Consider the following 19323-nt stretch of genomic DNA (forward strand, 5'->3'; position numbering starts at 1 on the left):
AGTCTGGGAGTCCCGTCCCTGCACCCTGCTGTCCAGCCCTTCCCAGATAGCTGTGGAGAGCTCAGCAGAGCCCAACACACGCCTGTCCCCAGCAGCCAGTGTCACAGTGCAACTGCCATCGGCTTGTCCCCCCCTGCAAAAACAACAGGCGAATAAAGAGCACTTTTGTTTCTTCCTCTATTGACACAGCTGGGAGGGCTGGAGCCGGGGGAGGTTCCTCCTCCGGAGGGCCAGGAACCTCTGCACATTCACTTTGTAGCTCAAGTGGCGCTGGAAGAGCCAAAGCTTCTTCACCCACCTCCCATGGGCTGCTCAGAGCATCCCTCAGCCTATTCCAGGGCCTCCAGCGAGGTGGCAATGGTGAAAGATGTCACCCCAGCTGCTCCCACCAGGTTCCCTCCCAGCTGGGAGCTCCAGGAAGGATCATTCCAGGGATGAGGGTGAGGCGCAATCCCAAAGCTGTGGCTGCCAGTGCTGTGCTGTACAAACCAAGCCTAGTCGAGCTGCCCATCCTGTCTCCTGCATCCAGCTGCAACCAGGCCATGGGTGCTCCTATAACCCAGGGGGATTTGCACCAGGGGCCATGCAGAGCTCACTACACACACGAGCCACTGGTCTTTGCCTTATCCTGCCCTGTGGAATCTTCAGGGCTCGGCTGGACATGGCACAGTGCTGGCACAGACGGAGCCAGCGGCCGAGCTGTTTGTTCCATTTATTACCCAATCAGTGCTGAAATGACATGGGGAAATGGGTAATTAATTAACCATCAAGAGGAGCTATCTGCCTCCCCGTAAATAAACACTGAGGTGTGTGTGTGTTCCCAAAGTGATCAGCTGGGATTTTGGGAGGAATCCGGTTCAATCCCAGGACAGAACGTGTCCTCCGAGCCAAACTTGGCGCCCGATCCAGCCAACATTTCAGAGCACGAAGCATCCTGCTCCACAGCCCATGGTAAGAGCACCACTTCCAAGCATCCCTATCCCAGGATTCTGCCATTGCCTCTCAGGAATCCAGCCACCCGGCCACTGCCTGCTCAGTGGGTTTGCTCCTCTTTGCCTCTCTCCTCTGAGGCAAGAGCCAACTGCAAAGCATTCCTTTATCTCCTTGCCTCTACCAACGACAGGCAAAGCAATAAAATGCATTTTTTTATAGAGCTGTAAATTTAATTTCCTTTTCAACCATTTGCTTCCACTTATAACTCCATGGAAATCCTGTGCTGCTGGCAAGGCTGCAGCCTCCCAGTCCTGCCATCAATGTATAGAAGCTGAGGGCGGCAGTTTTTGGATGAGCTTAAAAGTTGATGGAAGGGAAGATGGGCTGGGGGAAGAGAGGAAAATTCTTAGGGCATTAAGGGCCTATTTTCCATCTTCCTCCCAAAGCTTCCCCAAGGGAAGACTTTGAGCTGCTTTATGGGGGCACAATTAAAGCTGTGTCTGCCGGCAGGACAAAAGTTCAGCCCCAGACTTTTCGGTGAACTTAAGGACTCTGGTTGTGGGGGGAGAAGAAAAATAACCATTTTTCTGGCTTGAAAAGATGTGAACAAATCTAAACTTAAAAAAAACCCCAAATTTAGATTTGGTGCTAAGAAACAAGAAGAGGTTTCGTGGCAGAGATGTGGATCCAGGCCACTTCTCCAAATCCCCTCCAGTCCTTGCACAGGAGGTGTCAGCAGCCTGCACCCACAGCAGCTGCTGTCCCAGGATGGAGTGGGACTGACGATGGAGCTTGGTGAGTACAAGGATGTTGGACCCATGCTCCTCACCCCGAGGCTGGGAGCATCCTGCTCAGTGCCTGGAGCTGGCGCTGAGCCGTGGCCATGCTCTGGGCACCTGTTTTGTGTCTCCTGCCCAAAGAAGGTGGCAGTGTCCCCACCACCCACCTGGCACCTGAGGACTCCCTTGTCCTACCTGGGCTCCTCACGAGCTCCAGACAAAGCGGAGCTCCCCAATGCAGTAAATCCCAAAGGCTGAAGATGCCATTCTGGATTGTCCTGGGCAGATCCTTCTGTGCTTGTGCTACTCATCTGCAAACCAAACTGAGTCCATTCCTCTCCTCGTCCCCATCTCTGTTAATCCCACATGATCAGAGCTCCCAGTGCCTGCTGCTGGAGGCCATTCCCATTCCAGAGCTGGTTACTGCTGCTTTGGGAAAGCTTTGTGCTGTTGCTTCCAGCTGCATTCATTGCACCTCCAAACCAAGATGGGGAGATGTCTTCTCGGGGTGAAATTTTGGGCAGGAGGCAAAACAGAAATGAGTTTTACAGTGACCCAGACAGGTGCAACCCTGAAAACATTGTCCCTGCCTCCACACTGTGCAGCTCCTCTGGAATGAAGACATCACCTGTTTCCACTGCCCCAGGTCACAGAGGCAAGGCCAGATGTTCAAAACAGCAGCAGAGCACCCAAATCTTATCCAGGCCACAGCCCTGGGCTCCTTGAAGCATTAGATTTCTCTGAGCTGTGATCTTGTCTCTTCTGCAAACTCCCAACCCAGGCTGCAAGCAGTCCCAGCTGAGCCCTTGGTGGCCTCAGTCCTTGGATCCAAAGTCGGGGTGATCCATACCAAAACTGCACCCAGTGCTGAAGGTTTAAAACCCCCAGAAGTTTAAAGCACAACGTGATGCCCACTTCAAAGAGCTGTAGCTTCCTACTTGATACCATCAAGAGTCTGAATCAAAGACTGCATCCTAGGAAGTCCAGTGAGGAAAGGGAAAATAAAATTGCTTCCTTTAGAGCATTCCTTGCTGCTGAGAATCAGCAGCTGTTTTAGGAAAATCAGTCCACGGTGTTAAAATTATAAATGGTGCTGAAGAATTTCTTCCTAATGTCTAACCTAAATCTCCCCTCTTCCAGTTGAAAGCCACCCCAACTTGTCCTATCACTCCAGGCCCTTGTCCAAAGTCCCTTTCTGGCTTTCCTGGAGCCCCTTCAGGCACTGGAAAGTCCTCTAAGGTCTCCCTGGAGCCTCCTCTTTCCCAGGCTGAACAACCCCAACTCTCTCAGCCTTTCTGCATAGCAGAGCTGTTCTAGCCCTCAGATCATCTCCATGGCCTCCTCTGGACTCGCTCCAACAGCTCCATATTCTTCTTCTTTTGGGGACCCCAGAACTGGACACAGTCCTTATCTCATCATTTGACTCCAATAACAAGATGAGAGTGAACAAATTTTGCCTGGCCAGGAGCTCCTGGCCTGGGGCAGCATGTGGGGCTCAAGGACGCCTTAAAGTGACTGTCACATGTGGATAGAGAACAAACTGTCACCTCAGCATGTCCTTGTCCCTGCTCACCTGGCACAGGACAATGCAGCACATGGGGAACTCCACGGCTGCTCCAAAAGAGCTTGGTTCCACTTGGTTGCTGAATGAAAGGAACAACATGGTGCTGCCTCCTCAGCAGCTCCCACCTGCCCAGCCTGACATTTCCTCCAGGATTTTGCAGGACAGTGACCATCTCAGCCTGCTGGGCATCTCAAAGTCCCAAGAAACAGCAGGAAAATGGCCACATGCAATAAAAAGCCAAAGCTGACCAACAGAAGAAGAAGCCACGGGCAGTGCTGGTGCCCCTGAGCTGACTTTGGGCAGAGGTTTTCCCCCTGGCTTTGCAAACACCATCTCTGAGGGTAAGAGCGGATGGCTCCTTTCATAAAGCCAGCTCTGAGCACACCCCCTTGAAACAATCCCATTTCACCCACCAGCCAACCCCCAAAGACCCCGCAAATGCCTGTGGGTGCCCGACGTCCTGTGCCCTGCGGGTGGGCTTCACACCAACCAGCTGCAGCAGACCCCCCATCACCAGCAAACACAAACAACTCTGGAGGGGCTTGGGGTGCTCAGACTCACCATCTGCCACCTGATGCTGCCAAGAGCATGGAGAAAGGGTGCTGGGGACAAACTGCGGGCAGGTGTGCCACAAAAGCACGTGTGCGCGTACGATCAATCATGGGTGAGATGCCTCCTGCAAACCCATCCTTTCCTCTGCCCAAGGGGCATCTCTCAGATCCTGGTCCCTGAGCAGAGGCAGAGCCTGGCCCTGGGTGGGCAACGGCTCCTTCTCACCCTCCTGTCCCTCATTTCACATCCTGCAGCACTCAGGGACAGCGGATCCTTTCTCTCCCTGCTGCCTCCACGGGGATTAGAGCCTTTCAGGAAAGGGTTTGATATGTTTTTTCGGTGAGCTGGCCCCAGATGAATAGCTCTGGGCAGCAGTGAGCAGACAGTGTCCCCTGTATCCCACCCTTCATACGAGAACCAGATGCCACGAGTACGGTTACAAATCAAAGCTGACAGGAGGGGCGAGAGGTTTACTTAGGAACTGAGAGAGGGCACAAAACCTTTCAGAGGGGGCTACTGTGCAGCCCTCCGAGGCACCAACCCCAAATTGTACCAACCCTCCCCCTGCCCTGTGCCACAGAGCCAGAAAAACACCACTCATTGTCCCCTCTTGTGTTATTCCTGCTTTCCACGGGCTTTTCTAGAAACGATAACTGGATAAGGAGCTGTTACCTGGGGAGCTTTTTAGTGTTGCTAGTTTTAACTCATCGCTGCCTGCATTTATCCTGGGAGAAAAGCCGTGCTCGGGGGCGAGGCGGTGGCAGCATCGTGCTCTAATGAACTGTCACCTTGCAGAGGCAGAGCTGATGAAACAGCCCAGCTAATGTTTCGTGACAGCCGCGATTTACTAATCCATCCGAGAAATAAATAGGAGCCGGGTGGAATAAAAGCGGGAGTTCAAGGCCGGTCCTCGCCGGGGCATTCGCAATGAAACAAAACGTCAGGTTTTATAAACGACCTTTTCATGTAAGTCCCTGGTGAGGCCCGGGAGGAAGCGGGGGGCGGCTGCCCTGGGAAGCGCTTGGAAAGCTGCAGAGTCAGGAGGCTGGTGCTGGATGCAGCCGAGGCCACAGCAGGATGGGATCGGGGCTGGGAGATGCTCGGCAGCCTGGCTGGGCAGAGGGCCAGGCCATCGGGGTCTGTATCCCCCACACCTGCAGCACCCGTTGGGATGAGCATCTCCAGTTGAACCCCAGCTCTGCAGAGACAAAGTTCCACCTTAGACCTGTCACAGGCAACCAGGGCTGAGACCTCGATTTCTGATGCCAACCTGTGCAGTTCCTGGCCTGGCAGGTGTATCCAGCTCCTTCCCCCGAAGCCCTCAGGAAAGGCTGGGATGCGGGGCTGCTTCATTGGAATATTCAGTGCAAGCCGAGCCCTTGGGCTGCTGGTGCTGCAGTCTCAGGGCTGCACGTGCAGACTGTGGTGGCTTTTGATGCTGCAACATTTCCTGAGCCAGGACTGCCGGCAGCTACACCCTGGGAGCTGTGGGAGGGACGTTGTATTGCAAAATCCGTCGGGATGCAGACGGGATCGTGCCGTGCGAGCCCTGTAACCATCCCAAGGACCTTACTGTGAACCCAAGGTTGTGAAACTCTCCCCGGCCAACATTCCCATCTGGAGAGCTCCATCTGTCTGCCTTGTGCATCTCCCAGGAAGGGTTTCTCTCTAATGGAAAAAGAGATTTTCCAGAGCAAACCGCCCCTGCCTCCCGACGGCCCCGCTGCCGGCACAGCCCAGGAAACCTTTCAGCCGGGGGAGCTGAACAAATTGCTGCAACCAGTTGGCAGCAAAGATCACCCGGACCGTGGAAGTGCTTTGGGATGAAAAGTATGGGATAAATTCCGATTTCTGCTCTCCCTTCTGAGCAGCCAGTCACTGGTTTCCAGCCAGGTGCTGGCCAGAAAAGTCTCACTGAAGGATTCTGGCCTCACCCCGAGAACTTGCGGTTGGATGAAAGCAGATATTTTACACCAGCCTCCAGTCTGCTTCAGGCTCTCGAAGTGACAGAGAGAATGCACCATGGATTTCGTAATTTCTTCCAAAACTAATTATCCCTGCTTCTCAAACCCTTCCCGCTTGGATTGCTCAGCCTGGGATGATGCCCTGGAGCCAGGGATGCAGTGGCGTGTGAGATGGGAGAGCCCCGCAGCCAGTTCCCTCCCCTCTGCCTGGCATTGTGGGCTGTAAGCAACCCCCTTTTAGCCTGCTCTTCCACAGGATGGACAGACTGAACTGGATTCTCACATTTGTTTGCACTTAAGCTGGACTTAAAAGTTAATCTCCACGCTCTCAGCATCATCACACTCTGCTCCTGTGGGAGCCCCATGACAATCCTCACATGTGATCCAGGCACTTCCCTGTCAGAGACTTGCTGCGGGTTCCTGCTGTGCCAACCTCCACGGCATCTCCAGGAAGCACAGCACCACTTCATGCTGCTTCCAAATTAAAAATTTTTTTTAAAAAAATAAATCCTGAAGAGTGAAAAGCAGCAAGCTGAAATAAGAATCCCTCCAGGAGGATCTGAGAAACACTCACTTTGTTCACAACTTCTTGCTTGCAATTCCTTGCTTGTGACTCCTTGCTTGCAATTCCTTGCTTGTGATTCCTTGCTTGCAATTGCCTTCCTTGCAATTCCTTGTCTGAGAGCACTTGGGACTTCTGGCATTTACACAGTGCCTTATCAGCAAGGCTCATCTGAACCTTCAACACTTCTCAACCAGCTGGATTTGCAAACCCCTAAAAAATTGTATCAGAGTCGACTTGGCACAAAAACCTGTTGGTTTCCTACAAAGTTCCAAGCAGCCAATAGCCAAAGGCAGGTGGAGTCTGGCAGGAAAGGGGCTTCAGGCTTCCAGCACTGGGACAAGAAGTGGTTCCTCCTCAGTGGCAGTGGGCAGGGACCTGGCACAGCTCCTCAGTGGGGAAGCGAAGTAGAGCTTGAATGTATGGAAATAAAATGAGGTGATGAGCTCTGCAAGTCCAGGGTGGGTTCCTGCCTCCCATGTGCTGAGCTGATGGAAAACCCAAGTGTCTGAGATCTGCTGGACACTGTTAAGTGCACCCACCGTGCTGCCTGGCAGGGGCAGCCTGTGCCCTCTGCCCAGCATGATAAACACAATGAAATGAGAAGGACTTGACAGGAAATAAGGCCCTGGTCTGAGGGGAAATGCAGTTGGGGAGCCCATTGCTGGGGGAATATTGTAGAGAAAGACTTTTCTTGCCCCACAACGCAGGTGTGAGTCGGAGTCGTGTGTGCAGTGATTTCTGTCTGCTGAGAAGATAAGACAAAAATCCTTCAATTTTCCATTCCAAGAGCAATGCTTCACCACGAAATGTAGCTTTAAAAATTATTATTATAATAATTATAATTATAATTATAATTATAATTATAATTATTATTATTATTATTATTATTATTATTATTATTATTTCCAAGGGGATGCCAGGGGGATGGAGGAAACAGAGCCCCTGCCCACCCAGACATGGGTTGTGCAGCACCAGCTCCTCCTGCCAGCAACATCTCATGCCATGCTTGGCCCTTCAGCAAGGACCAGCACCGCGGGGCTGCCCCACCAAGGATGGGCTCCATGGCACATCCCGGCGGCCCAAGGCCACGGTGCTGGCCAGTTTTGTCCCAAGATGTGGGAATCCTCCCTGTCACCATCTCCCTCCCACGCCTCTGAACCCCAGCCAAGGAAAACACCATTGTGTTGGGAGCAGACAAGGAGCTGGTGCCAGCGAGGTCCGAACAGCCGGCTCATTGTGTCCCTCCGGCTGCCGGCTTCGTGCGGGGCTGGGGCAGCCTCAATGTGCAGCTTTTCACTCCCAGCCTTCATTAATGTGGAGAGGAAATGAGAAACATTACACGGCCAGGGCTGGTTTGCATGGAAAGCAAAGGTGGAGAAGGAAAATCATCCTTCCCCCAACACAATGGTCCGGGAGCAAGTGACGGTCCAAAACAGGAGTGGGGCTGATGTGAACCATGGGGCTCAGTGGGATGGCAGTGATGCTGTGGCCACTGGTCTTCCCCAACTCCTTCCAGCCCATTCCTTCCATCCACATCCCGTCCCACAGGGCATCAGGATGCACAGGGAGGGCTTAGGGGTGCTTCCATCCCATTGTGCTCCTTCCTCTCCCCTTTATTAATCCATTTGCTGCAGAACAGGCATCCCACCCTGGGCAACCAACCCAGTGCCCTCTGGGGGCTTTTTCAGCTTCAGAGGGATTGAAAGGGACACCCAAGGTGCAGGCTGGGACACTGGGACCGTGGTAGGAGAGGGCAGAGGGGATGGTTTCTGTTGGACTCCCCTTTCAGCTTCATCTCATGAATCATTTGAAATAAGGTTGTTTTAGTTCAGCTGCTCTGGGCTGTGTGAACTCCCCAAAACCTCCTCCAACAACTTTGGAAGCTTTCCCAGCCCAAGCTGCCTCCTGGATATTTCCTGCAGATTTTCCAAGGTTTGCTTGAGAGATAAGAGCAAGTGCATCCTCGGTATCCCCATGGATTAGACACTGGTTAGACACTGGACTTTTAGGGAAAGTCTGGAGGTTCAAAGCACCCACGTGTCCCTGCTTTCACTCTCAGCTCAGTGAGGACTCTCCAGTGGCTGCTCCAAGGTGCTCAGATCCTTTCTCTGGCTCCATTCCCATGCCCCAGCAGGGTTAGGTGCAAGCACAGGGTGCTCAGCAGCATTTCCTCATGCATGTGAAGCACCACACCTGCCACTGCCAGGCTGTCCATACAGAGCATTGCTCTCTCCAGTCCAAGAACTTCCCAGGCCCTTGTTTTTGGGTTCAGGAAAGATGAAATGCCAGTATTTTTAGGCACGGAGGGATGGCCAGATAGCCTGACCTGTCAATGTCCAGAATGGAAAACATACTTGGTGAGGACTTGGGATGAGGTTCTAATTACTCCCCACATACCAGCCTGCATAAATAGAGTGGAGTGGTCCAAGAAAAGCACGTTTCCGACACAAGAGCTTTTCCTGGAGTTATGCACAGTCTCCTTGCCCTGGAAGCTGGCTTTCATCTCCAGTAGGTAGCAATTTGCTTCTGGTGGGTTTCTAGGACTTTATGGAGGAGTCCCAGCCCAGGCAGCATTTCTCCATGGTGATGGTAATGGGTGATGCTGTGGGATACAGCCTGGGGTGAGAGCTTCTCAGTGGTGCTGGGGTGGCCTTGGGGACATAGGCCACACTGGTCCCAAAGCACTGGGGATGCTGACATCTCACTGGATCTCACCTTCCCTGACCTAATGGATTTAAACTGGAAGAGGGGACATTCAGGTTAGATGTTAGGAAGAATTCTTTGTTTTGGAGTAAAAGAACGCAAAGCCACAGCTGGTCCGGCCATCAGCTCCAAGGATACACAGCATGAGCAGGAGCAAGATCAGGCTGAGGGGCCAGGAGACTCTTCAGAAGCCAGAAAGGGTCCCAGCAGAGACTGGGATGGGGCAGGAGGACATGCAGACTTGAACGAGATCTGCCTCAGTTTCCCCTCCAGCTTCCTCCCTGCCCCATGGTTATCCCCCATATTCCAGTTATAACTCCCTAGATAATAAATGGAGGTCTGAGCTCACTTCCACGTCACTCCTAAACACATTCCAAGGGCTCTGCCTGGCACCTTCAGCCTTTCCACTTCCCCATCTGCCCATGAAGAAAAGCCCAAGAGAAGGAACAAAGCTTCATGCAACACACGGACCCTCTTTGGGAGGGTCTTGGGGGAGCAGCAGTAGCTGCAGGCAGCAGTTGCAGCAGAGGCAGCAGTTGCAGCACAAGCAGCAGGGCTGGCTGGGCTGTTTGAAGCCCCACGTGGGGGACCTGCCCTCTGCAATCCATTTAGCACTTGGCACAGCTCAGAGGGCTATTTTTAAAAGGTATGCAACTGTCCCAGAAACTCAACTTTGAAGTGTGGTTCAAGGCTTTGTTGTTGTGAAAAGAAAGGGCTTTTTTTTTATTATTATTTTTTTTTTAACATTAGTAATTAAATGCAAACACAAGTGAGTTACTGGCCCGGAGCTGGCCAAGGCAGGTCAGCTCTGCTCCATCCTTTGGGTCTGGATGTTGTCCTGCTCTGGTTTCCCGGCCTTCTCTCAGCTCTATTAAATGCTGTGGTTTGATATCAATTAGTAAAGTTCATTTCCTGGCCACTGAGAGGTACCAGGAGGGCACGGGGCTCCTTCCCACCCTCTGTGGCCCAGCGCTGGCATTGGAAGGTCATTCCCCCAGGCTGGGTGGGGTGGGCAGGGGCTCAGTTGAAGGCAATGCCAATAGTGATGTCCCCAGCAGTGGCCACCATAGGGCCCAGCTGGGAGGGGAGGTTGCTCTGAACACCCCTGTGCAACCCTGCTCCAGCTCCTCCTCTTCCTCCAAAGAGCCCAGCTTTTCCTTGAATCAGAGAATCATAGAATCGTTTTGGTTGGAAATGACCTTTAAACCTCCTCTCGGGCAGTTGCAGAGCCAGGTCTCCCCTCAGCCTCCTTTTCTCCAGGCTGAATACCCCCAGGTCCCACAGCTGGTCCTCTGCAGAATTGTGCTCCAGAACCTTCCCCAGCTCCATTGCCTTTTCTGGACACGCTCCAACACCTCAATGTCCTTCTTGAAGTCCACCTTCCTCAGGGTCCATTCTTCCTGGGGCTGGTGATGCCTGATCCAGGGAGTTGCTAGAACTTCCCAGAGAGGCGATACCAACCACTCAGTGCCAAATGAACCCAGCAGCATTCCCCAGACCCCTCCGGGCTGGCAGGAGACATCAATAGGAGCAGTTTGCTCCCTGGGTGGGTTCAGGTCTGGCAGGCAGAGCCACGAAGCTGCTTTAGCTTCTCATGGCCCGGGAAGCAGCCCTTCCCCTTGCAGGGCTACCGAGCGGCTCCAAAGCTGAGCCTGCAGCCACGTCCTTCATCCCGGGAGTCCCGGCTGCAACAGCACAGTTCAGCTGAGAAGAAACGTGGTGCAACACCAGGAGAAATGTGGGAGTCCTCTCACAGGGAGGTATCTGGGAGGTGTTGGTGAGCAGGAAGCCCTGGGCCAGCACCCGGTGCCTGGCTTCAAACTGGGCTGGGGCAGGAAGGTGCTAATTAAACATGACAGCTTGACAGGAAGGGGCGTTAAATAATTCCTGTCACCCCGTTTGTCCGGGCAGCTCCGCGTGGCCGCGGGGAGGGGGCAGGAGCTTCCCCTTAATTAAAAAGCAGCAGAGCCAAACCAAAAATAGATCATGTTCCTTTTTTAAGGGGACACTGATGGTCGCCTGCGGCTGCATTTTTCACATGCCTTCTGCAGGAGATCTCTATCGATGCTCAAGCTCGGGGAGAATGAGCTGGTTTGGGTCCTGCAGCTCATTCCTGCTGTGTTGTACCCAGGGATATGATCATGTCCAGCTCCTTCCCGTGGGCTCCATCCTGTGTCCAAGGCGCTGGGGCAGAGCTGGTGGGTGACACAGGGTTGGAAAACACCTTGCCAGCAGGCAAAGCCATGAGAGAGGAAGGTTTAAAAACAAGGATTGAAAAACCAGATCAAAACCAAAGAGAAAACACAGGGGACAGCACAAGCACTGGTCCTTCCCAACTGGATTTCATTCCTACATTTGCAGGATCCTGGAGGAAGGAGGGATGTATGTCCCTGCAGAGTAAAGTGCTGACTCCTGCACCCTGCTGCGTGGTGGAGAGGGCTGATGCCACTGACCCTGTGAGCATGGGGACAGTGACAAAGGCTCAGACCTCAGGCCATTTTGTCTGTCCCCGTGTTCCTGAGAGTAGTGAAGGGTGGGGAGACAGCCCCAAGTGGGACCCTGCTCATGGGAATGCTGGCTCTGGTTGAATATTCCCTTCTGAACTGGAGCTGTGATAAATCCGGATGGTTTTCTTAGATATAAACATCCCGTCCTTTCCTGGGATACATCAAGTTCTTGGTTTCAGTCTCTTCCACTAATAGCTTTGTCCACAGGCTCTTTGTTCCAAGGTCTTTAAGGGCAATAAATAAATGGAGATGCTGGATCCCAGTATCCTCAGGTGATGCTCCAAAAGGAGAACCTGGCTCTTACCTGCCTGGTGGCTGTCACCCTGGGACGTGGAGAGCTGGTGGCAGCAGCAGCACTGGGATTCCTGGTACCACAGGAGATGCTGCTGAACGGCTGTGGCCTGTTGCCCTCCACTGGGCTGCAGAGCAGGAGTTCAGACTTCCCAACAAGCAGCACAAAGATTGCCACGGGGGCTCCAGCCAGGAGCTGGGATCCATAGGGAACCAGCCCAGCAGTGGTGCCGTTTCCTCACATCACACCGATCTTCACATCACAGTAACAGAAAGACAAGGGCAGGCTCAGACTTCCCGGGAAGCCACATCCACACGAGTGGGTGTTATGGAACACCATTGACCATCCCCTCCAGGAGTCCATCCAATCTGCCCTCCCCAGCCCCCTGCCCTTGACCAGGAGGGAGCAGCGAGTCCCTTCCCATGCCAGATGGGAGTTTAAACCAGGAAATCCTTTCGCTTGATCCCAGTGGATGATGGAGTGGCTGAGGCTGGCACAAATGTTATTCCAAGTTATTCCTTAGGAACCCAACTCTGATTTTGCTCAGCGCATGTGAGTGAGACCTAACCCTGGCAGGGCCAAGTCTGTCTGTTGGTCTGGGATGAGGGATTAAAAACTGGATTTTAAAAGCCTGAGGTGAGTTTGTGCAGAAGGAATGCCCGGCAGTCAGGCACAGGCACCAGCAGGGGCTGATTCCCAGCTACATTAAGGCCCCTTTATGTTCCTCTGGCCAGGTAAAGAGGGTTCTAAGTGAGTGTAAATTAAATATAAGTTACTTTTGCTTCCTTTTTAAGGCCCTTTTATGCTTCCAAGAGGGGTAAAGGAGCCTTAGTGAGACTGTGAGATGAACAGGCTTCCCTGCCAGGCACAGGCAGGTGAGAGCCCCCCTGTGCTGCCTGCACCCTGTTCCAGCCGTGCCATTAGGGCTGTGATGGGGTGACATCCCCGGGCCAGCAGGTCTCTGGGCAAAGGCAGGGCAGGTCAGCAGGATCCACATCAACACACCCCACATCCATGCATGGCCAAGTCCCCCTTTCCAAGGGTAGAAAGGATCGGGATGGGCATTTTAAACGCCTGGGAGCTTTTTACCCCACACACCCTGGCCAACTAGAGCTACAACCCAGGTAGCTCTGTTCTGCCAGAGAGCATTTTCCCAGCACCAGCCTGGTCAGCATGTCCTTTTCTGAAGCTGTCAGTGGTGTGCAGCCTGTTCTTGCATTTACCCCAAAGTATGTCTACTTTCATGGCAGCAAAAGCAATTCCTGCCCTTCCTGCTTATACAATGCTTGGTGACCACGAGAGCGACGCTGCGGGGACAGGACGGGACAGGACAGGTGGGACGTGCTGCAATGCCAGCACCTCACTGCCAGCCACCCACATCCTCATCCTCTGCTCCCAGGGCCTCTGACACACCCCCACCTTCTGCCAACCCCAAAAGTTACTCTTTGACTCCCAATTCCACGAGTCACCCACTAACAACCATGACAAACATGCTCAACCCCACTCCAAGGGCTGCCTGGGATCTCTCCGGCAGTGCACCTTGTGCAGCAGAACCCCCAGCCTGGCGAGGTCCCACCAGGGGGAACCGCCTCTCCCAAGCACCCGGGTGCCAAAACCCTCCCACTTCCTGGGGTTGCTGGTGGCTTTTGGGCTGCCAGGTCCAGGTTCCCAAAGCCGCTCAGTCCCGAAGGAGTTAACGGAGGACTCGGATTCCTCCACCAAACCCTCCCAAGTCCCCGTATAACCAGACTTGGCACTTGGAGAGAGCTCCACGAATCCAGAGGCTAAAAACGCGCTGCCTTCCCTTCGTCAAGAGAAGGCAGGTCCCAGCTAATTGAGGAAACAGAGCTTTCCCCCAGCCCCCTTCCAGGCTGCTTATTTATTTAGGGCCTTTCCCCGCCACTCTCTTTTTCCTTTTATATATATATATATATATATATATATATATATATATATATATATATATATATATTTTGTTTTTCCCAGAGCAAACATGAGGAAAAGAAAGTGCAAATTAATTTGGTGGGGCACAGCTGTAATTTATGATGCTTCCCAGCTGGTGAGGGCTGTTAACCCCATCGGGGTCAACACCCCATCACTCCCGGGGTGCAGCATCCTCCCCCCCACCCTGTGTCCTCTGAGGAGGCTTCTCCATCCCAACTCTCTCTCCCCACACAGGAAGAAGGGAATGGGAGCAGAAAAGGCAAAGGGAAACAGTAGCAGATTACTTTTTCCACCCTAAATTTCATTTGTTCCCCCCTAAATCTCAGGGTTCCTTCCCTTCTCCCCTTGTCTTGCTGCTGCCCATGGTTTCGCAGTTTTGTTTTGTTGTTTTTTTCTTGTTGTTGCTTTATGTTAACTCCCTCTGACTACTGCACACGATTCAAAGGAAATCTGGGAAACCAAATTCTCAGCTCTGCAAAGCAGCAAATGGAAAGTCACTTAAAGGGACTTTTGCCTTAAAGCGGCCGCAGCGCTTTTCTTCGGCGGGGAAAAAAGGGGTTAACACCGCTCCCCTCCAGACGGGGGGAACATCCCCCCCAACACGACCGGGCTCAGCCCTCCAGGGACGGTGCAGGGGCTCGGGCCACCTCAGGTGACAGCTCGTTCGCCATCCCGGTCCCCGTCGAGGTCCTCCCCACCCTCCGGGGAGCTCCCGTCGGGATGCACATCCCGGGGATGGGGCGGGGGGGGGGGCGCAAATGGGGGGGCTGTGCGTCCCAGGGTGTCCCTGCATGTCCGCGACCCTCCGCAACACACACGGTGCTGAGGGGCTGAGGGGGTCCGTAAATCCCTCCGGGAGGCAGCGAGCACCGGGAGAAGGGTTAAGGGATGGGGGGGGGGGAGGGAGGAGGGAAAAAGAGGAAAAAAAAAAAGGAGGAAAGGAAGGACCGACATCAAAGGCAACTTCTCTGCTCAGCAGATGAGCAGATCCATCCTCACTTCATATTTTTTGCAGCTGAAGTCGGGGTGTGTATGGGGGGCTGGATTAACTCCTTCTCTCCCGGGGGGGTCACCCCGCCGGGGCAGAGGCGACACTTTCCCGGGAGAGGTGGGATTATCCCAGCCGATGACAGGAGGAAAGAGGAGCCCGGTTCTCCGGGGAGGGAAGGAGGGAGGGATGTCACCGGGAGCAGCCCCCAGGTCCTGGCATCGCCTGCTGCAACCGGGGGGCGGCTTCAGCCTGCAGGGGAGGGGAAGGGGATGGCAATCATTTTTCTTTTAAAGCTCCGGGATGACACAAATAGCCCAAATACTTCGCAGCAGAGGAGCATCATTTTTTAACTCTGACCAACCTCGTTGAGTCATTGAATGAGCAAGAAAAGGGGAAGCGGGAGAAAAGTTGTGGCAAAGGGACTTTGCGGAGCAAAAACGTAGGAGCACGGCGGGTTCCCCAAGGGAACGAACCCGAGGCGATCACCGGTATTAAACCCCCAACACTGTCATGTGGCAAAATGCACATTCGCTTTTTCTCCCCCTTCCCCACCCCATCCTTCCACCAAACAAAAATAACATTTATATGACACCAGGGAGCGAGCCTTAAATGACAAAAAGGGTGTTTACTCACCTCATTATGAGTCCGCCGGAGGGGAAGGCTCCATCCTCCTCGGCCAGCGCTGAAAAAATTAAGAAGTCGGGGCAATTAAGAGCTGCCGTCTGGCCCCGTGCAGTTCCTCCGTAATCTGGGGATAAAAAGAGAAGTCTTCATTACTGACCACAGGCACGGAGCTGCGCTGCTCACGCCCCCTCCGCGCCGCACCAGCCAGTAGCACACACAGAAGTTGGGCTACGGGAGCCGGAGACAAGCTGAGAGGAGGCTATAATGATTTATCTGCACCTCTGGTTGGGGAAGAAAGGAAAGAATTTAAAAAGGGGGTAGAAAGGAGAAAATAAAGAGGGAGAGGAAGAGGGGGGAAAGGGTAGAAAGGGAGGGGAAAGGATAGAAAGGGGGGAAAGGGACAGGAAGGGGGAAAAGGGATAGAAAGGTCAGGCTTGATGGGGCACAATCTACTTCAGTGTGAGATGCCCCTGCTTCTTGTAGGGGGGTTGGACCTGTAGAGGTGCCCTCCAACCCAAGACGTTCTGTGATTCTATGAAGGGAAAAAATAAAAAGAGAGAGAAAAGGAGAGAGGGGGAAAGGATGGGAAGGGGGAAAAAAGGGGGGATAGACAGGGAGAAAGGGATAGAAAAGGGAAAATAAATAAAAAGGGCTCAGTTCTGAATAGGACACAGGAGGAAAAGTGAGTCTTGTAGTTGCAGAAGGGTGACAGACGTGGGGATGTGCCAAGTCCCTAAGGACAAAAAAAACCCCGCACACCTCTTTAATCAGCCCTTTAGCCAAAGCCTTAATTAAAAAAGCTGCTACAAAATATCAGATAATGGATTGCATTTTCAGGCCTCGCTGGAAAACCAGCTCATATGGCAATGTTTCTAAACTCCTGCCAGAGAGGGAAAGCTGCCAGTTTTAGGTTACAATATCAAAGGCACACATCCTCTGCACCAGCAGCTCCGCTCCCGGTTACACCGGAGTAAATCCAGAGCCATCCCGCTGCCTCAGAGGCAGCTGGGGCTGATTTGCAGGACAGCAGGATCAGACCCTGCCCTGGCAAACTCCTGGGCTGCTCCTGCCTCCAGCACCACCAGGGGAAAGAGAGTTTGGCCTCCTTTTTTTTTCCTTCCCTTCAGTCTGCAATCAGGTCTGCTCATGTCTCTTGGTTAAAAAAAAAACACAACAAAACAACCAACCCAAAATAAAATAAAAACCAGCATTCTCCCAATTTGTAAGGATAAAAGGCTGAGGGGATTATCTGCTCTGCTCCCCTCTGTAATATTAGAAACCCCACTCTGAGCTCAACATGACTTTTCATAGCACCCACTAACATTTTCCATGTTGAGGTGATTATTCCTGCAGCTCCGTAAGGGTCCGTGAGCAAAAGAGTTCTCATCTAATCTCAGCAATCAAGTGGAATTGCAATAAAACCCCTGGACTGGATCCCATCCAAGCAGCTCTGAGCAGAGCAGCCCCTGGAAGAGCTTCTTTACAGCAACAACTGCAAAGGGCCTTTGAAAAGTCAATCTGACTTTTGCAGGAGTGAGGCTGCACCGGCTCTTGACGTTGTTTGCTATAAAGCTTGAGTGGTTTTGAATTACTCATATTTCACTTTTTTTTTTTTCTTTCCTTCTCTCTTTTTTGGGTATTTTCAGACCCAGATTGAGCAAGTATTTCGTGGCATCATTGGTTTACTGCTGTTTCGTGCAGCATGGGCCACCTCCCAGCCAGGGATTTGCTCTCATGACCTCCAATCCCCTATGGCAACACGGTATATAACAATGCACACCCATCTGGATGCAAAGCTCTCCAAAAGCCTGTGCAATTTCAAAAGTCCTATTTTCAGGAAATCCAACTAATGGGCTAAAACATGCCCCATTTGCCTCCAGCCTGCCCCACTCAGCCTGAACTTGGGTGAACTGGTCCAGGCTGATGGTGCTGCCCAGTGATCCCAGCTCCCTCCATCACTCTCCCGTAACTGCCAAGATGTCAGCACGAGCTCAGCTTTTGCTTTTTGAAGGTCTGCATTATGTGAAGTGGCTTTTTGCAGGGCATCTTTTTTGGGCAAAACCCCCCAAACCATCCTCAGAATAGGAGGTTCCTTCCAGGCATCCAGAGATGCTGTATTCCAGCACAAAGTGTACCAGTGCATCCATATAGCACATGTCACGACAAACCATGGCACCCAGTCCCCAAAAGAGCACACACATCCAGGAGAAGGGATGAAGGAGGTAAAAACAGGCTCCTTTTAGCTAGTGAGGTAAGTCCAGAGGAACTTCCCCAAAGCCAAGAGAGCTGCTATGGACTGAAGCTGGTCTAGGAGTGAGCTGGCTCCCAGGCAGGGTCTTTTTTTTAGCAGGCTCATTCACAGGGCAAACCCATGAATTTTAAAATACATGCTGGATTCATGGATTTGTTTTGAACCCACTACCATGAAACCACTTACATAATTGTCACAGAGCAAACATCTCATTATGCACAAGAACAGGAAAATTTCATTTTGTCTGTCCCCCCCCTCCCCTGTTCTGAGCTTTCTTCGTTGGCCAAGATGTTTCTCATGGAACATAAATCAAACCCAGGTGCATCTTCCTGCATGAAGCACTTTGCTAATAAACACTGCTTAAAATACATATATGGCTGCATTAAAATAAAACCCAGCCCATCATTTGGAGGCCTCCCAATTCCCATTTGGATCCAGGAATAGTGATTTTTTCCCCCAGGTGGTGATGACCCCATCACCTTTTGATGCATTAGACACCAGGACCAAAATGTCCTGCTCCTCCTCACACTGGATTTGTTCTGTGATATTTAACTCACACACAAATTTCCTAGAAATCAGGTGGGCTCAAAACTATTCTCATCTTACACACATGAAAATGATGTTTTCAACCACATACAGCTGCCACATGCTTATTTTTAATGGTATGAGATTATATATAGAAATATGTGTGAATACAATATTGCTTATATATCAGTATTAATGACATTATATATTATATAATGATAAGGTATTAATATTAATGATATATTAATCATATATGAGTCATATACTGCATTGTTAGGTGATACAGAAGAATTTTCACCCTGCTTTGCCTCTCTTTAGCCCCAGCCTTCCAGCACCTGGCTGTTGCAGGCCAGGCAATTTGCAGGACCACTGCTGTGACCTGCAGGTCAGGATCTGGCTTCCTCAGCTCCATTGGGATGCTCCTTACCCTGCCAGTCTCCTTTCAAGCACCTACCCCAACCTCAGAGACAATTCAGAAGCTGATTTATGGCCAGGAACCTTAAGGCATTATCACTACTCTTTGCCAACTGCTTGTTCTTTATTTCAGGCTCCTCAAAACCACAATCCAAGTGACTGCAGGCTGGAAATCAGAGACCAAGGTACGGGAGGTTGTCTTGACACCAACACCATGGGGAATGCCAAATGACCTGTCTGCCAGGACTCAGGGGACATTTTTGAACGGTGGCTCCAGGCTGAGCCATCCAACCAGGGAGCAGTGAAGCAAACCGGCTGTCCAGGAGGTTGAGTAGCCACAAACACTTTTGATTCCAAGTCCAATGGGGTTTGCAAGGCAGATTTTAATCCCCCAGCTCACAGCTGTTACCATCGTTGCTAAAAGTGTATTTGTGAGGATAGACTGTCTATGGGACTGAGGGAGCCAACATCATTCTTATCACATCTGGATTTGCAGAAGGCAAGCCAAGCCATGAGGGACATCTATGGGGTCCTGCTCACCAGAAGGGGTCACCACCACTAGCGAAGAGACAGCACCTCTCCAACCTGCTTTTCTACTTGGGTGCTCATCACGTGAGGTCCCCACCACAACCCTTCATATTTGCTCCCTTCCACAGAGAGAAGACAACCACCAATGTTAGATGAAGGGAGTGAGCCAAAGGCAGTGGCACCATGA

Source organism: Apus apus, chromosome 11 (assembly GCF_020740795.1).
Source record: "Apus apus isolate bApuApu2 chromosome 11, bApuApu2.pri.cur, whole genome shotgun sequence".
Classification (NCBI taxonomy): Eukaryota; Metazoa; Chordata; class Aves; order Apodiformes; family Apodidae; genus Apus; species Apus apus.